Here is an 18661-nt window from a genome sequence, read left to right on the forward strand (position 1 = left end):
ATGGCTCAGAGTCTGCAAGAAGGAGCTTCTTGTTCTATCTGTTTGGATTATTTTACAGATCCGGTGACTATTGATTGTGGACATAACTTCTGTCCTCCCTGTATCAGTCAGTCCTGGGTGGGGATAGAAACAAACTTCCCCTGTCCCCAGTGCAGGGAAATATCTCAGCAGAGGAACCTCAGGCCTAACAGGCAGTTGGCAATAACACAGAAATAGTGAAAAAACAGAAAGAAACCAAGCAGAAAATCTGTGCGAGAAGCATGAAGAGAAATTAAAAATTGTTCTGCAGAAAGGATCAGAAACCAATCTGTCTCATCTGTAAGGAAAGCAAGGATCACAGATCTCACAGTGTGATCTGATAGAGGAGGCTGTGCAGAAATACAAGGTGTGTATCGGTATTACTACTACTACTACTACTATTTAGCATTTCTATAGCGCTACAAGGCATACGCAGCGCTGCACAAACATAGAAGAAAGACAGTCCCTGCTTACAATCTAATAGACAAAAAATAAATAGAGTAAGCAAATCAAATCAATTAATGTGAACGGGAAGGAAGAGAGGAGGGTAGGTGGAGGCGAGTGGTTACAAGTGGTTACGAGTCAAAAGCAATGTTAAAGAGGTGGGCTTTCAGTCTAGATTTAAAGGTGGCCAAGGATGGGGCAACGGGGGGCTCAGGAAGTTTATTCCAGGCATAGGGTGCAGCGAGACAGAAGGCGCGAAGTCTGGAGTTGGCAGTAGTGGAGAAGGGAACAGACAAGAAGGATTTATCCATGGAGCGGAGTGCACGGGAAGGGGTATAGGGAAGGACGAGTGTGGAGAGATACTGGGGAGCAGCAGAGTGAATACATTTATAGGTTAGTAGAAGAAGTTGAACAGGATGCGAAAACGGATAGGGAGCCAGTGAAGGGTCTTGAGGAGAGGGGTAGTATGAGTAAAGCGACCCTGGTGGAAGATGAGATGGGCAGCAGAGTTTTGAACCGACTGGAGAGGGGAGAGGTGACTAAGTGGGAGGCCAGCAAGAAGCAGATTGCAGTAGTCTAAACGAGAGGTGACAAGGGTGTGGATGAGGGTTTTGGTAGAGTGCTCGGAAAGAAAGGGGCGGATTTTACGGATGTTGTAAAGAAAGAAACGACAGGTCTTGGCAATCTGCTGGATATGAGCAGAGAAGGAGAGAGAAGAGTCAAAGATGACCCCAACGACAGTGTGTTCAGGATCAAAGATTAGGGTTACATCAAAGTGGTTTACATATTATTTACAGGTGCTTATTTTGTACCTGGGGCAGTGGAGGGTTAAGTGACTTGCCCAGAGTCACAGCTGCAGTTCCCCAGGATCAAAGTCCACTGCACTAACCACTAGGGCTATGCCTCCTATAACCTTAATTCAGGGAAATTCTATATATGTATTTAGATTTTGCTCACACCATTTTCAATAGTAGCTCAAGGTGAGTTACATTCAGGTACTCTGGATATTTCTCTGTCCTAGGAGGGCTCACAATCTACGTTTGTACCTGAGGCAATGGAGGGTTAAATGACTTGCCCAAGATCACAAGGAGCAGCAGTGGGATTTGAACCAGGCCACCTCGGGATTACAAGACCAGTGCTCTAACCATTAGGTCACTCCTCCACTCTACATGGCACAGGAAGTGCTACACTACCCTTGGCTTCGGATTTTCAGTTCATTGTCTGCACAATCCTATTTTAACATATTAATGTATAGCTCCTGACTCTGTATTTGATAAGGGTCTGGTATAGAAAGGTCAATGTTTCAGCACAAGACCACATCATGGGTGTACACAAACTGATGTACCTATAAAAATAGAAAAAACACTTATAAGAAAATAATCCATCTTTTATTTATGCATTCTTGTAATCCACTGTTATCCAAAAACAAGTTCCAGTTCAAAATGGCTTACATTTTACAGCTTGGTGCAGTTACGATAGTTTTTGCAGTCAAGATTTAGTGAAATCCTCAATAGCTTATGTGTTTGACCATGTCATATTTGACGAGGTAGGATTTGAAGAGGTTGGAATTAGATAGTTTATGTGGTTAGCTACAGAATGTTTTGAAGAGGTATGTTTTCAGTTCTCTTCGGAATTGAAAATAGTTAGTGATGCTTCTGGCTGCCTATGTTTAGTGCTATCCTATAAACATTGCCTAAAGTTAGGCACAGTTTATAGAATACGCATAGCGTCTGCCCCTGCAATTTTAAATTTAGATGTGACCATTTACGCCAACTAAAACCTGGTATAAATGCCCACGCCTAACTTAGGGGTGGATCGGGCGTATTCCTAACATTGCGCGTAACTCTTAGGAGCTCCCAATGCCCATGCCCCCTTTTGAAATCCACATGGTAGAATTTACACACCCCACTTTATAAAAAACGCTAAGCAAGTTCTGTGCATTAATTCTAATTAGAGCCAATTAGTGCCAGTAATTGCTTGTTAGTGGCCAATTATTGGTGCAAAATTGAGCACACAACTTTAGTCGCCATCCCCCGGTTTCTATTAGGCTTATTTTCGAAGAGAAGGCACCCATCTTTCGACACAAATCGGGATATGGGCATCCTTCTCCCAGGTCGCCCAAATCGATATAATTGAAAGCCGATTTTGGGCGACTTCACTGCTTTCCGTTGTGGGGACGACCAAAATTCACGGGGGCGTGTCGGAAGTGTAGCGAAGGCGGGACTGGGGCGTGCCTAACACATGGGCGTCCTCGACTGATAATGGAAAAAGAAGGGCGTCCCTGACGAGTACTTGGGCGACTTTACTTGGTCCATTTGTTTTTACGACCAAGCCTCAAAAGGTGCCCGAACTGACCAGATGACCACCAGAGGGAATTAAGGATGACCTCCCCTGACAGCAGTATGCAGGTCCCTGGAGCAGATTTATGGGTACTGCAGTTCACTTCAGGCAAGCGGACCCAGGCCCATCCTGCCCCCCCTGTTACACTTGTGGTGGTAAATGAGCCCTTCAAAACCCACCAGAAACCCACTGTACCCACATGTAGGTGCCCCCCTTCACCCCTTAGGGCTATGGTAGTGTGTACAGTTGTGGGAGTGGGTTGTTTGGGGGGGTTGGGGGGCTCAGTCCTCAAGGTAAGTGAGCTATGCACCTGGGAGCAATTTGTGAATTCCACTGCAGTGCCCCCTAGGGTGACCGGTTGGTGTCCTGGCATGTCAGGGGGACTATGAATGCTGGCTCCTCCCACGACCAAATGGCTTGGATTTGGTCGTTTCTGAGATGGGTGTCTTCGGTTTCCATTATGGCCGAAAATCATGGACGACCATCTCTAAGGTTGACCTAAATTTCGCGATTTGCACGTCCCTGACCGTATTAGTGAAATGAAAGATGGACGCCCATTTTATTTCCTTCACCGGGATGTCCTGCGAGGACGTCCTTAGGAAAACTTGGGCACCCCTTTCGATTATGCCCCTCTATATAACTCAAGGATTTGTGCACAACTTAGTTAACAAGCTAATCAGCACCAATAATTGCCACTTAAGCGATTGTTGGCACTAATTGGCATTAATTAGAATTTAGGCGCACGTATATTCTAAGGTGCTCAGTTAAAAAGGGGGTGTGACCATGGGCGGATCATGTCTCATATAATACCCAGCTCTCACAACTATTCAACACATTTTCAACAATGGTAAAGGGTATTCATATGTATAGGACAGTGGTGTAGCCAGACAGCCAATTTTGGGTGGGCCTCAGACCAAAGTGGGTGGGCACAAAATTTTCTCTCTGCCCGCCCCCTTCCTCCCCCTATTCTCCACCTCTCCCCCAGCACCCCCCAACTCAAAATAGAAACAGAAACACTTTAGCTCATGAGAAAGTGACATCCGCTATGCACATTTCTCAAGCTATCATATTTCAGTTAAGATTCAAAATAAAATGCCTTTTCTACCTTTGTTGTCTGGTCATTTTCTTTTTCCATCATGTTGATCCAGTTTCTCTTTTGAACTTTCCAATCTTTCTGCTATTTCTCCTTCAAGCAGCTGCTGTCCATTTGTCTTTTTCTCCTCTCGTTCCATTCCCTCACTTCACTTGCCTCTGACATATTGACCTTTCCATTTTAGCTCTTTCCTCCTTTTTTTTTTTCTTTTCTCTGTCCACCCAAATTTTATCCTAACCCCTTTTCCTTTTTTTACTTTTCAGATACCTGTCAGATTTCCATTTCACACACTAGTTCTCCTATTCCCCATCTCTCTACTTCCCCAGCCATCCATTCCCTTCCATCTTCAATCTATTCCCCATTACCATATTTCTTTCCCCTGTAATCACCATCCTCCTCGAGTTTATTTCCTTGCCACCCCCTTGGCCTCTCCCCATGGTTCCACCTTTCCCAGTCTCTCTCCCTCCACCCTTCTAGCCCAGCATCTGCTCCCTCTCTTCTCCCCACCCCCTCCCAGCATCTTCCTGTCACTTCTCTCTTTTCTTGCCCCCCTCTCCTGTGGCCAGAATTTCCCCCCCATCCTGTTTCTTTCCACCCCCCCTCTCCCCCTTCGCAGCATCTCTCATGGCAAAGAACGACAACGTGGATGCAGCAGCTCACAGGTTTGCTTGCTGTGTTTGAGACGCGACGGCTGCGCGGGGAGTGGAAAGAAACAGAAATTTACCAAATGGCTTCCTTACAGTGGACTTCATAGGCTGGCTCACTTGCACTCCACTCCCGACGTTGCAGCGGTGAACTGGCGTGCGGGGCGCTACTCTCCAGTAGTAAAAGCAGCAAGCCGGCAGGTTCGAGTCCGTCCTTCGCTTCCCTGCCCTCTCTGCGTCCCCCTGCCTGAAAGGAAATGACATCACAGGAAGGCGTCCCGCAGAGAGGGCAGGGAAGCGAAGGACGGACTCGAACCTGCCGGTTTGCTGCTTTTACTACTGAAGAGCAGCGCACTGGGCCCCTGCCCGCCAGTTCATCGCTGCGAGGCGAGGATTCAAAGATACGGACGGACGGGGATGGACTCGGACTCTGGGTGGGCGGGCCTAGGCTAAATTGGGTGGTCTGGGCCCTCCAGGCCCACCCGTAGCTACGCCCCTGGTATAGGATCCCTCAGGTGTCTCTGTCACCACCACACAGGCTTAATAACATGAGCCAGGCACTTTTATGGTGGGCAGATATTCCTCTTTGATCCATTTTACTATCAAACCTTAAATATATATCCTTTTCACTTTTTATTCTTCTCTATTTTTAAATATTCAAAACAGAAGCACTTAGCTTTTAAAAGTAGTCTCAATATATACTCCTTCAATCTTCATTTCAGAACTGGTCATTCATCTCGGAGAGCATATTACCGACATGAATTCACGTTTCGCAATTAGTGCTGTATCAAGATCTATCTCCTATAGATGAAAAATATATTAGTACTTAAACATTTCCCATCATCGACAACCCATTCATACAATATAAATACCTCAATCGAGCCTGGAAACAACTTCCTGCTTTCTTTTTATGTTTCAAATGGCCGCGGCATTCTAACGCTTTAAATAGGGGGTTTCCCCAACTTCATTACGTCAGTATTTGTTCCACCAATCCCAGAGCTCATCTAATAAACTCCTCCTCCGTATTCAAATTACTGACATCCATTCAATTTCCCGAGTTAAAACCCCTTCGGTTGCATAGAGTTAAAGCAAAAATCCACGATTGTTCTTTATAATTCAAATGCTTCAACATTACCACCCTCCCACCCAACTTGAACGTGATCAATGATTCTCCATTTTATATCTGCAATTTTATGGTTACACTCCGAACCAATGTTGTACAAGTGGAGCTTCCTCTTATTGGTTTTAAATCCGATATATGTTCATTTAACCGGATTTTTACCGGTCGTTTACATCCTGCCCACATATATCTTCTCACACGGGCATATTATCACGTAAACCACCATAGCTGTTAAACAAGACGTTACAGGGACGCGATTTAGAAGTACTTGTTTAGTCTGAGGATCCTGCCATTCAGGGCCACTTATCGTTTGACTGCACCATTGGCAATTACCACAAAGAAGTATGCTGAGGATTCATAACTCTAGCAAATGTCTTTTCTTCTTCTTCTTTGAAAGTAATTCAATATTTTTTGATCTAGAGAAGGCTATTACAGGTTTTTCCAAAAACATACCATCTACTTGCACCACATGCCAGTTAGTCATAATTGATTGAACAACAAACTTTGCCAAAGATGAAAAGGGAAGAACGCATATTAATATTTCTTCTTCATTCCCCACATCATGATGTTCTTGCAGCAATACATTTCTTTGTGCAAACTTTGCGCACAAGTAGGCCCGCTTTAAGATCTTTTCAGGATAACCTCGCTCTCTAAAACATGCTTTTAATATCTCCGCTTGAGCTTTAAATTCGGTTAATGAAGAGCATAAACGTCTCAATCGTAGAAACTGTCCAATGGGTAGATTACTTCTTAAATGGTACGGATGAGAACTTGCAAAATGGATGTAATTATTTCGATCCGTATCCTTACGGTAAATAGATGTAACAATTTTTCCTGCATGTTTTCTCATATGAATATCCAAAAAATTAATACTCTTTTGATCAAACACGGCAGTAAATTTAAAATCTAGATTCAAGGTATTTATCCATTCTATAAATTCAGCCAGCGATGATTCAGAGCCGGTCCAAATTACAAAAATGGCATCCAGAAACCTTTTCCATATTCTCACTGATGAAAATCTACTAGATGATATATAAATTTTTCTTCAAACGCTGCCATATATAGCGCAGCTACCGAGGGGCTAACGTAGCTCCCATGGCTACCCCATGATGTTGAGCATAAAATGTACCATTGTCCCAAAAATAGTTTCTTTTAACCACCAATGTAGCCAGCTCCAATAAAAATGCCGTCGAAATACGTGGAGAGGAAGTGCGTTTTCCAGATTCTCCCTAATAACCTCCAAAGCCGCATTTTGAGGGATGTTCGTATATAAAGGGGATACATCCATGGTAACAAACCATGCTTCATCGGGAATATCATAATTTCTTCTAAATAACGTAGCATCTCCGTCGAATCTTTAACATATGATTTAATCTCTTTGACCATAGGTAAAAGAAAAAATGTCCACAAATTTTGACAAACGGCTCAAGAACTGAATTTATTGTAGACACTATAGGTCTACCTGGTGGTGTCTTACAGTTCTTATGTACTTTAGGCAGGAAGTAAATGTATGGAACAGAAGAGTCTTATTTACCAAGAACCCAGCTTCTTTCTGAGTTAACATTCCTCTCATTAACGCATCCTCCACAATCTGTTCAATTTGTACACCAATCTCCACCGTAGGGTCTCCCGTCAGAGGGGTATAGAAGTTTACATCACTAAGATGTCTCTAGCCTCTGCTTCATACATATATACGGGCTGGATAGTCACCGCTTCTCCTTTATCCGCCCGTTGAATATATAAATCAGGATTCCTTCGTAACTCTTTAAGGGCTATAGATTCACTTTTCGACAGATTGTGTATTATCCATCGTTTTGAAGGATCGTTTTCAATCTTCAATAAATCTGAAAGGACCAATTTCAAAAAAGTATGAATCACCGGGTCCATCGTTTGCGGATACCATTTAGACTTAGGCTTTACCACTGAAATATCAGTACTCGCTGCATGATCATGGAAAAAACTTTAATTTGAAGTAGCCTGACATATTGGTAAATCACTACTCTTGTCTTAAAGGGGTCATAATAAATGGCGGGTACAAACCCCAATCCCAAATTTAGGACTGCTCTTTGATCCTCAGTAAAGGCAACCTCTGCGATAGTATGGAACTATCTGTTTTTAATATGTCCCTCTGTTGGTCGAGCCTCTGTCCATTTGATTCTTCAAACGACCTCTGCGTGTACCTTGGCCACGTCCCCGATCTAAAGGGCGCTCCTATTGTTCGTTAATCCGAACCATTCTTCTATCTCGTCCATCATCGCTACTGCCATCCGAATCTCCTGAAGAGTTTTCAAAACTCTGTCCCACTCTTCTTTCATCATGTAACGGATATTTATTTTTCCATGAATATGCTTTATCCTGAAGATAATCTCTCTCATCTCTCTTATATTTTTTAATTTTTACTTGTCGAATAGAATCTTTAAACGTATTAATATTTCTTAATAATTCCGCATGTTGTTTCTCGTATTCCTCAGTAGAATAAGTCACCTTTAATTGCTTCTCCAATCTATTTATTTGCTATTTAATCTCACCTTCGGTAACACTTGTTTTTTCTACTATCAATACCATCAGATCCCGGCTACATTTATTTAGAATCGCCACCCGTTTATCAACAAATTCCTTATCTGATGTAAACATCTTAGGTTCTTTGATGACCCGCAAACCCCTTGGAATCATGGATTTTTTCAAATATTGCACCAAAGTACTTCCGTGTAACTCTGCTCTTGTCAATCTCTTATATTGATTAAGGCAATCAGTCCATGAGCTCTGGGAGGTACCCCCAGCCTCATCATCTAACAGGGCTGGCTGCTGTAGAATGCGGGAGACTTGCTCCTCCGTGAATCCTTCAAAGTTTATCATGATACCTATTTTTTTACTTCAATCCAATAAATATGGGCGGATCATGGGCATTTCTAAAATCTATGTGCGTTGTTACAGAATACATCCAGTCCGCGCCTAATTTAGGCGTCGGCATTTACACCATGTTTTACTTGGCGGAACTGCCCACTAAAAATTTAGTCACACAGACGGGCGCTCAGCGTATTCTATAAACTGCGCAGAGATTTAGGCGTATTCTATAAAGTATGCCTAAAGAGTATGCCTGGGCGTATATTTTTCAACGTGGATTTTTTTAGGTGCCATACGTAGAGTCTAGTCCCATATATAGAATTTCCCCCTATTTGTGTGTTAAGATTATAGAGTACTAGCTCTTATGTGCTCAGCAAGATTCTGCAATCTCTGTGCACAGGTAACATACTGCCTAGCTGCAAGGGGCATTCACAGGGGGAGGGGCATGAACGTGTCATGCAGTTACCTGCAGAGGGTATAGAATCCTGATGTCGTGTAAATGGCAACTTATCCTAGTATTCTAGAATATATAAGTACATAAGTATTGCCACACTGGGACAGACCAAAGGTCCATCAAGCCCAGCATCCTGTTTCCAACAGTGGCCAATCCAGGTCACAAATACTTGGCAAGATCTCAAAAAAGTTCAATATATTTTATGCTGCTTATCCCAGAAATAAGCAGTGGATTTTCCCCAAGTCAATTTAATAATGGTCTATGAACTTTTCCTTTAGGAAGCCATCTAGACCCTTTTAAAACCCTGCTAAGCTAACCACCTTTACCACATTCTCTGGCAACGAATTCCAGAGTTAATTACACGTTGAGTGAAGAAACATTTGGGAGGGTGACAGTCTCCTCTGCCTGGTTAATCATTCTAAATTTCTACTGTTCCTAATAGTCAAAACATTTGTCTCTTGTAGCTTTGGGAGTTATCTGGCTAAATCGTCATTCATCCAGCTGCTTAAAAATTTCCTTTTTAATTGTACTTTGGGAGTTCCTGGCTCTGGTAAACTGCAACCTCAATTACATACTTTACTCAAAAAACTTTTCTCAAAAATTTTGAATAGTCTTTGATTATTTCTACTCTGCTTAACAACTTGGTCTTGATTATCCAACCTTCGCTAATCCGACCATCTGGCATATCTGACAGACCCCCTCCTCCTCCCAGGTAACATCATCACATTTATGTCTATTAAAAATCTTTATTTTAGAACAATTTTTGAAAATTGAGAGCTCTCTGCCTCTGTTTATGCGTTGTTTGTGGGTCCGCTCCTTGAGTATTGCATTCAGTTCTGGTCGCCATATCTCAAAAAAGATATAGCGGAATGAGAAAAGATTCAAAGAAGAGCAACCAAAATGATAAAGGGGAGGGAACTCCTCTCATATGAGGAAAGGTTAAAGAGGTTAGGGCTCTTCAGCTTGGAAAAGAGATGGTTGACGAGTGATATGATTGACATCTACAAAATCCTGAGTGGTGCAGAACGAGTAGAAGTAAATCGATTTTTTACTCGTTCCAAAAGTACAAAGACTAGGGGACACTAGAAGAAGTTACATGGAAATACTTTTAAAACAAATAGGAGGAAATATTTTTTCACTCAACAAATAGTTAAGCTCTGGAACACTTTGCCGAAGGAGGTGGTAACAGCAGTTAGCGTATCTGGATTTTAAAAAGATTTGGACAAATTCTTGGAGGAAAAGGCCATAGTGTGCTGTTGAGACAGTCATGGGAAGTAACTTCTTGCCATAGGATTTGTAGTATTTATTTATTTAATTGCATTTGTATCCCACATTTTCTCACCTATTTGCGGGCTCAGTGTGGCTTACAATACATTGTAAATGATGGAAATACAGTTTCTTACATTACGATTATGGGTTACATTGTGAATAGTTAAGGAAGACAGAGTCAGATCAGTCGCCTTTGGGGCGTAGAAACTAAAGGATATGGTGTAGGGGAATTACTACGCTGATCGAATAATAGCAAGTGAGCGATGGGGTAGACAGTTTTTATCTGTGGGTAGATATTGAATGGGAGAGAGTACGGGGACATGGAGTACGTGGGGTAATATCTTGAGGCATTGTTATGATGTATATGGGATTTATATGTTTTGATCCTTGCGGTATGTTTTGTCAAAGAGATAGGTCTTCAATCGTATGGAATGTTGCCACGATTTGGGTTTCTGCCAGGTACTTATGATCTGGCTTGTCCACTGCTTGGAAAACAAGATACTGGACTAGATGGACCACTGGTCTGACCCAGCTGATCCAGCTTCTTAGAAAATTGAGACTATATATATCTGCAAAGCAATTTATCTTAAAGGTTTCTCTCCCTTTTGTTTGAATACTGATGATTAAAAGTTTTATGTCATATTACTGTTACTACTACTTATCATTTCTATAGCTCTGCTAGACACATGCAGTGCTGTTCACTGAACTCGAATGAGACAGACCCTGTTCCACATTGAATACAATCTATTCAAGACAAACAGGTAAATAAGGGATTAGGGAATTACTCATTGTGGAAATGATTAAAACAAGCATAGATACTGGACAGGTGAATAGGAGTTAGAAGTTATAAACAGCCTCAAAAAGGTGGGCTTGTAGCCTAGAATTGAGTACAACTAGGGCAGAAATGGCTGCTGAGGTAATTTTTTATTCTCTGATTAACATACGCCAATTATCAATATTAATATGTGTCTCTAACCCATTTGGGGTTATTTGGTGGAAGTATTGCTGGTGCCCTATGTGTGATGCAGGATCTAAAATAGATATGGTTATTGTTCATATGAGAAATTTGAAATTCACCTGAGGCCTTTGAGGAAGAAGCTGAATGAGATTCTGAAATTTAAATTCAGTGAAGAGCAGAAAGCTGAGAAGCTGATGGTAAGTGACTGTCAGGCTCCTTTTCGAAAGAGATGGACGTCCATCTTCTGACATAAATCGGAACATGGACGTCCATCTCCCAGAGACGTCCAAATCGGTATAGTTAAAACCCAATTTTGGACATCTATAACTGAAGTCCGTCGCAGGGACGTCCAAATTTCAAGGGGGCATGTCGGAGGCGTGGTGAAGGCGGGGCTTGGGTGTACCTAACACTTGGACGTCTTTGAGCCATAATCAAAAAAAGCAGGGATGTCCTAAAGTTAAAACTTGGACGTTTTCACCCGGACATGTTTTTTTTACAAATAAGGCATAAAAAGGTGCCTGAAATGACCAGATGACCATCAGAGGGAATTGGGGATGACCTCCCGTTACTCCCCCAGTGGTCACTAACCTCCTCCCACCCTCAAAAAACATCTTTAAAAATATTGATTGCCAGCCTGAGATGTCATACTCAGGTCCATGACAGCGCATGCAGGTCCCTGGAGCAGTTTTAGTGGGTGCAGTGCACTTCAGGCAGGCGGACCCAGGCCCATACCCCCCCTACCTGTTACATTTGTGGAGGAAACAGTGAGCCCTCCAAAACCCACCACAAACCCACTGTACCCACATCTAGGTGCCCCCCTTCACCCATAAGGGCTATGGTAGTGGTGTACATTTGTGGGTAGTGGGGGGGGGGCTTGGGGGGGTTGGGGGGGCTCAGCATAATATAAGGGAGCTATATTTCTGGGAGCAATTTATGAAGTCCACTGCAGTGCCCCCTAGGGTGCCTGGTTGGTGTCCTGGCATGTCAGGGGGACCAGTGCACTACAAATGCTGGCTCCTCCCATGTCCAAATGACTTGCATTAGGATGTTTTTGACATGGACATCTTTGGTTTCGAAAATCGCCGGGAAGTCAAAGACGTCCATGTCTAAGGACGTCCAAATCCAAGGATGTCCTTGGTATTTTCGAAATGAAAGATGGACGTCCATCTTTTTCGAAAATACGGATTTCCCCGCCTCCCCCCCCCCCCCCCAGATTTGGACGTTTTACAAAGACGTCCAAATCCCAACTTGGATGTTTCGTTCGAAAATGCCCCTCCATGTCTCCCTCTCAGATGCTTTCTGAATTGCTTTCATTGGGGCCCTTTTACTAAGCCGCAGTAAAAGTGGCCTGCGGCAGTGTGGGCGTGTGTTTTGGACGCGCACTGGGCCATTTTTTACCACGGCTGGGGAAAATGGGCTTTTTTCTAATGGGCTGGGAAATGGGCGTGTGCTGAAATTAAAACTAGCGTACGCCTATTTACGGCCTGAGCCCATACCGCCACCCATTGATCTTGCAGTAAGGGCTCACGCGCTACCCGTGCGGTAACCATGCAGTACGCGCCAACTGCTGATTACTACCAGCAACACCCCCAGTGGTAGAGAACAGAAAATTATTTTCTACCACGGGATTCGGCGCACGCCAAACTCAGAATTACCGCTGGGTGCACGCGCTAGCCCAAGAGTAGTGCCGATTTGGCATGTGCTACCCTCGCGTTAGCCCTCCTGTGCCTTAGTAAAAGGGCCCCTTTGTTCCTATTAAGCCTTCAAAACTCAATTAATTAGTACACTAGTTTAGAACTCATTGTGTTTGTACATGTAATGAAAAAGTTTGAGCTTGACATTGAGTTCTGCCTAAGTATTGTTATCATAGTTAATGCTCTCTTGAAAATACATAATAGACTCTCAGGTCAGCAATTGATAGCATTATCATATTAAATGAAGTAATTTGTACTAAGTGGAATGACAACATGCTTAGGGCTAAGGAGGATGTTTCACATGAATCTCTGGAAACCTGGCCAGTTCCTGGGGATGCATTATGAAACTATCATATCCTTAAATACACGTCAGCCTTATTCAATTAAATGATGAGATCATGTTTATTGGTCAGTATAAAACATGGGAGCTAAGGGCGGACAGAGGGTTTTTCAGAACGGGAGCAGACGTGCTGTCCAGGCCCCGTGTGCCCGATGAGACTCTCTGTCTGACTGCATCGGAACCTCCCAGTCGCTGGCAGAAGATGATGTCTGCAACTCAAGCAGTGATGTATGATTTATGATTTACTTATTTGAATAAAGTTTTTGTAATAACCTTTGACCACCTCTATAGTATATGTCTGACAGAGATATATTCGAAAGAACCTAAAGCAGAACAGTGTAGATAGTAAATTACCATCTACTATACACATACATGAAGCAGTGGTGTGAATACCACCCAGTGAATAAGGGACCCAGGGACTGGTAACTGCAGAGGCAAAGTGTGGCACCTCCTAACCCTCTTCTTTGGGCCAGCGGTAAGAAGAGCACTTAAGTACATCATCTTCTTATTACAAAACTTGGCCCTGTGGCAACAGAAGATGGTGGTGATCATGTGCATCTCCTGCCAAGTTTGAGGTAAGTTCAATGTTCACCTTGAACATCTACTGCCAACCTCAATAAAAGCTTTCTGGCATGGGGGAAGGAGAGAAGGAACAAAGAGGAACTAAGAATCCTGATCTTCAATTGCTCCGAGATGAGAGAAAGATGAGCCCTATTGCTCTTGGGGTGCTTCTGCAAAATTTTGCTGGGGAACCCAAAATTTGAACTTATTGCAAAATACCCTCAGTGAGACATTTCTTTGACGTTGATATATTCCATGGACTTATACTCTCCCTCCTCATTACAAGGTTGGACTATTGCAATATTATCTACATGGGTCCTTCACGTTCATTACTGAAAAAACGACAGACTGTACAGAACATAGGTGTCCGATTATTGTGTCGTGCAAAGAAATCGGATCACGTTATTCCATTATTTAGAAAAAATCATCGGTTGCCGGTAGTGCAAAGAATCACTTACAAAATTGCATTTTTTGCTTTCAAAGCATTCAAAATGGGCTTGCCAGACTATCTTGCTGCTCTCACCATTCCATGTACTCCCTCACGGGTTCTCCAGTCTATTAACTCCAGGCTCCGCTCATTCTGCCTCGCCTCACCCTATGCTTGTAACAACCTTCCTGAGCCCTTACGCCAAGCCCCCTCCCTGCCCGTCTTCAAGTCTTTGCTTAAAGCCCACCTCTTCAATGCTGCGTTCGGCACCTAACCCTTACCGTTCAGTGAATCCAGACTGCCCCAATTTGACTGCCCCTGTCGGACCGACCGTTCACTTGTCTATTAGATTGTAAGCTCTTTGAGCAGGGACTGTCTCTCTTTGTTAAATTGTACAGTGCTGCGTAACCCTAGTAGCACTCTAGAAATGTTAAGTAGTAGTAGTAGTATTAACAACTATCATCTAATTCTTCCTAGTCCGAAAGAAGCATGACTTGAAACTACAAGATACTAACTCTGCTTTGTATTTTTTGGCTCCTTTCACCTGGAATAATTTGCTTTTGAACCTTCATTAAAAGAATTTAAAACTGTGCTAAGAATCTGGCTCTTTGGTCAGGCATTTGATACTGATCAAGGGAGTGGGTGAAGGTCTTTCTCTCTGGTAGTGGGTTCACTGTTGGACAGCTACTTACTGATTTAACCTTTGTTTTCTATCCTTTTTCTATACTGTGGTTCGGATGTTTAACTATATTGTATTCTCCTGTGTGTATGCTTATTGTCCTTTCAAAAAACTGAGGGGGTCTTTTACTTAGGTGTGCTGGCGTTTTTTGTGCATGTTAAAAATAGGTGCATGCTAAATGCTAAAGACACCTATGTATTCCTATGGGCATTTAGCGTGTGCCTATTTTTAACACGCAGAAAAAACGCCAGCACACCTAAGTAAAAGACCCTGTAACTAAATAAAAGGTAGTCAATGATGGTCAGGTGATGCCATCTCCAGGGTATTGCAGTAGATTCTCATGTGCAAGGCATGGGCCACTGTTAAAACTTGTACACTGTGAGAGTTGAAGGCAGTGAATGCTATTTCTTAATTGGTGATTGCTGTCCAATCGGGTTACTGATGACTGTGTACCTATAATGTTCTTCTGTATCTTAATTGGCTAAGCAGGGGCCACCCTGATTGGTTGATGTATTTCCCCCTAGCCTCTGGCTGCCCCCTTCTTGTTCATTGTCTGATTGTCTGCTGTGCATGGTTTGCTCTGCTGTTCTGCCCCTCTCCTGTGTTCCTGAAGCTCTGCAATCCTCCTGGTCCTTCTTCTGTTTCTCCTGCTTGGTTATATTTGATTTTGTGTGAATCCTAACCTTGTTTGTCTTGTTTTTGTCTTGGACTCTACACAAGAAGGACACTGAAATTTCTTCTTTGTGGTTTTGATCTCTCGAATGTAGCATGAGACAAAGATCAAGAGAGAGAAAATCCAGTCTGAATTTGAAGAGCTCCACCAGTTTCTGAATGAGGAGCAGCAGAGCCTTCTCACAAGGCTGGAAGAGGAAGAGAAGGAGATTCTACAGAAGATCTGGGATAATGTGACTCAAGTAGAACATCCAAATTCCTTTCTCAAGAACTTGATCTTGGACATAGAGGAGAAGTGTCAGCAGTCAGCAACTGAGTTACTGAAGGTGAGACTCCAGTATGGAGCTGGGCCCCCAATTCATCTGATATTTAATACCTAGAACAGAATCTTTGCCATTAACAAATGAATGTACCAGGTCCTATTGTTTCGCCTGTCAGTCTCTCATACCGTCAACCCCTGCTCCGTCTGCTCTCCCTCTTTCAGTGGTGTCTCATCTCCTTCATAGGCTCCAATGCCTTTCCAAGTCATTCCCCGTACAGCCGCTTCTATCTTCCACATTCTGCCATATGACTCACATGATCAGTCACTTTTTTCTTCAGCTGCTCTATCAAGAATTCCTGGTCAATAATAAAAAGCACACGGTGGAATCAATTGAAAAGCTCCAATTTATTTATTGATTTTGACTTAGCTCATCTGTTTCAGTTGTATCTCATGGTGAGTTATGGTTAGCTCTTTCCAAACAACAAGGGAGACGTGTATGTAATTCCAAATCTTTATTGGAAAACACCTAGGGCCCCTTTTACTAAGCCACGTAAGCGTCTATGTGAGCCCAACATGCTCCAAAATGGAGTTACCGCCCGACTACCGTGTGGTTTTTGCGGTAATTTCATTTTTGGCGCACGTCTGATACACACGTCTGAAAAATATTTTTTCTTTTCGGACGCGCAGAACGGTTGCACGCCAAGTGGCATTTGAAGCGCGTAGGTCATTACCGCCCGGATTCTTTACCGCTAGGTCAATGGCTGGCAGTAAGGTGTCAGACCCAAAAATGGACATACGACAATTTTGATTTTGCCGCACGTCCATTTTCAGGGAACATAAAAGAGACCTTTTTTACAGGAGCGCTAAAAAAATGGATTGGCACGCGCCCAAAACCCATGCGGAAACTGTACACTACCACAAGCCATTTTTCAGTGCGCCTTTGTAAAAGGATCCCCAAATGACTCAACACAGCTGCTGTGTTTTGGCACCAAAGCGCCTGCCTCAGGAGTCTTGAGGTGTAATATTTATTTATTTAGATTTTGCTCACACCTTTTTCAGTATTAGATTGATGTTACCTTGTTTCAGGTTATTAATACAAGGAACAATTGTAGTGTTGAAAATCATGGGTTTTCAACAGTACCTTTGTTCCTTGTATTAATAGCCTGAAACCAGGTAACATCAATCTATTATATCTCAAGACTCCTGAGGCAGGTGCTTTGGCGCCAAAACACAGCAGCTGTGTCGAGTCATTTGGTGTTTTCCAATAAAGATTTGGAATTACATACACGTCTCCCTCGTTGTTTGGAAAGAGCCAGCTTGTCCTACTCCCTCTCTCTCGTCCAATTGACTTTCATAGGAATCCTGTGCACCTCCACTTTTTTTTGCAGTTATATTCAGCTACAGTAAGGATTTTCCTGTCCCCAGAGGACTTCCAATCTCACTTTGTATTTGAGAGAATAGAGAGAAGGGAGGTGAGAGGTATGGGAGGTGGAAGAAACATGGTGAAGAGGGGGGGTGGGGGGAGCGGAGATAGGAAGATAAATTGTGGAGTAAGAAAAGGAGAGGAAATACCTCCAGTGAAGGTGAAGGGTAGAAAGGTACATCAAGAGAAGAGATCAAACCATACTGAAAGGGAGAAGAGGAGACACACAGAGACAAGAGAGAATGTGGAAAGAGATAAAAGGAAGAAAGATTGTAAGCCTTCTGGTGACAGGGAAATACCTAGATTGCCTGAATGTTAACTCACCTTGAGCTACTACTGAAAAGGATGTGAGACAAATGTAAAGAAATAAATACCCCTTCATGAGCCTGATAGATGTGCAGAAAATATGATACAGCTTGGAGGCCATTTCCGATAATTATTAGGTGGCCTAACTGCTCATATGTACCCATGAAATCTGTGCAGTCATGAAAAGTATCCTTGTCCCGATCATCGTAGACTGGTAAATTTGGTATGGATCAATGGAAGGCCAAAAAGATATTAAGTGATGTATGTGTGTATTGGTGGAACACAGTGGATCCTCAATAAATACCCGTTTGGGTCACTGAGAGGTTACTGGCGGATCTCAGAGCAGATTCATCCCTTGCTTCTCATTCCCAAGCAATCAATAGTAGTTTTCCCTAAGTCTGCCTGGCTACTGATTCGTTATGGACTTCTCCTCCAGGAACTTCTCTATATTACACGCTTTAATCTCCTCATCTTGTAACAAATTCCACAATGTAATTGTGCGTCAATGAAATGGAAAAAGACTTTCACTGATTTATTTTAAATGTGCTACTTGTTAGTTTCATGGAGTGTCACCTAGTTTGAAGAGATGAAAAAAAAGAAAACTCACTCCCTATTTACCCATTCCACCCCACTCATGATTTTATAGATCTTATCATATCCCCTCTCTCGTCTTTTCTCCAGACTGAAGATCCCTAATATATTTTAACCTTTCTTTATAAGGGAACCCATTTCATCTCCTTTATTATGTTTGTCTTGACCTCAGGAAGGAGGTTTAGGCTTCTGAAAGCAAATCAAGAAATAAGTTAGTCCAATAAAAAGGTCCCTCCTTATTTTCCATTGCTGCTGTATAATCTGTAGGATATAAATGTAATAATCTGTCTTTTCTCCTCTAGGATGCAAAGGGCTACCCTGAGCAGGTATGGCTGTGTTCTAATCTCTCTCACTGTATAAGAAATAGCAACCCTGTAATGTCACTGTGGGACCTGCACATCTGCAAGGGACTGAGGGATGATGGGACACACTCTCACACACCTGTGCTGGCGAGAATCACGTGCTGTCCTATTCACTTCTTGGGTCAAGGGTCATGGATTTAATATACTGCCTTTCTGTGGT

At 42.8% G+C, this 18661-nt stretch overlaps 1 pseudogene; it reads left to right on the top strand.

Moving 5' to 3' along the window:
- LOC115464353 overlaps positions 1–18661 on the top strand; it is a 20063-nt pseudogene continuing 1402 nt past the window's right edge.

Source organism: Microcaecilia unicolor, chromosome 3 (assembly GCF_901765095.1).
Source record: "Microcaecilia unicolor chromosome 3, aMicUni1.1, whole genome shotgun sequence".
Classification (NCBI taxonomy): domain Eukaryota; kingdom Metazoa; phylum Chordata; class Amphibia; order Gymnophiona; family Siphonopidae; genus Microcaecilia; species Microcaecilia unicolor.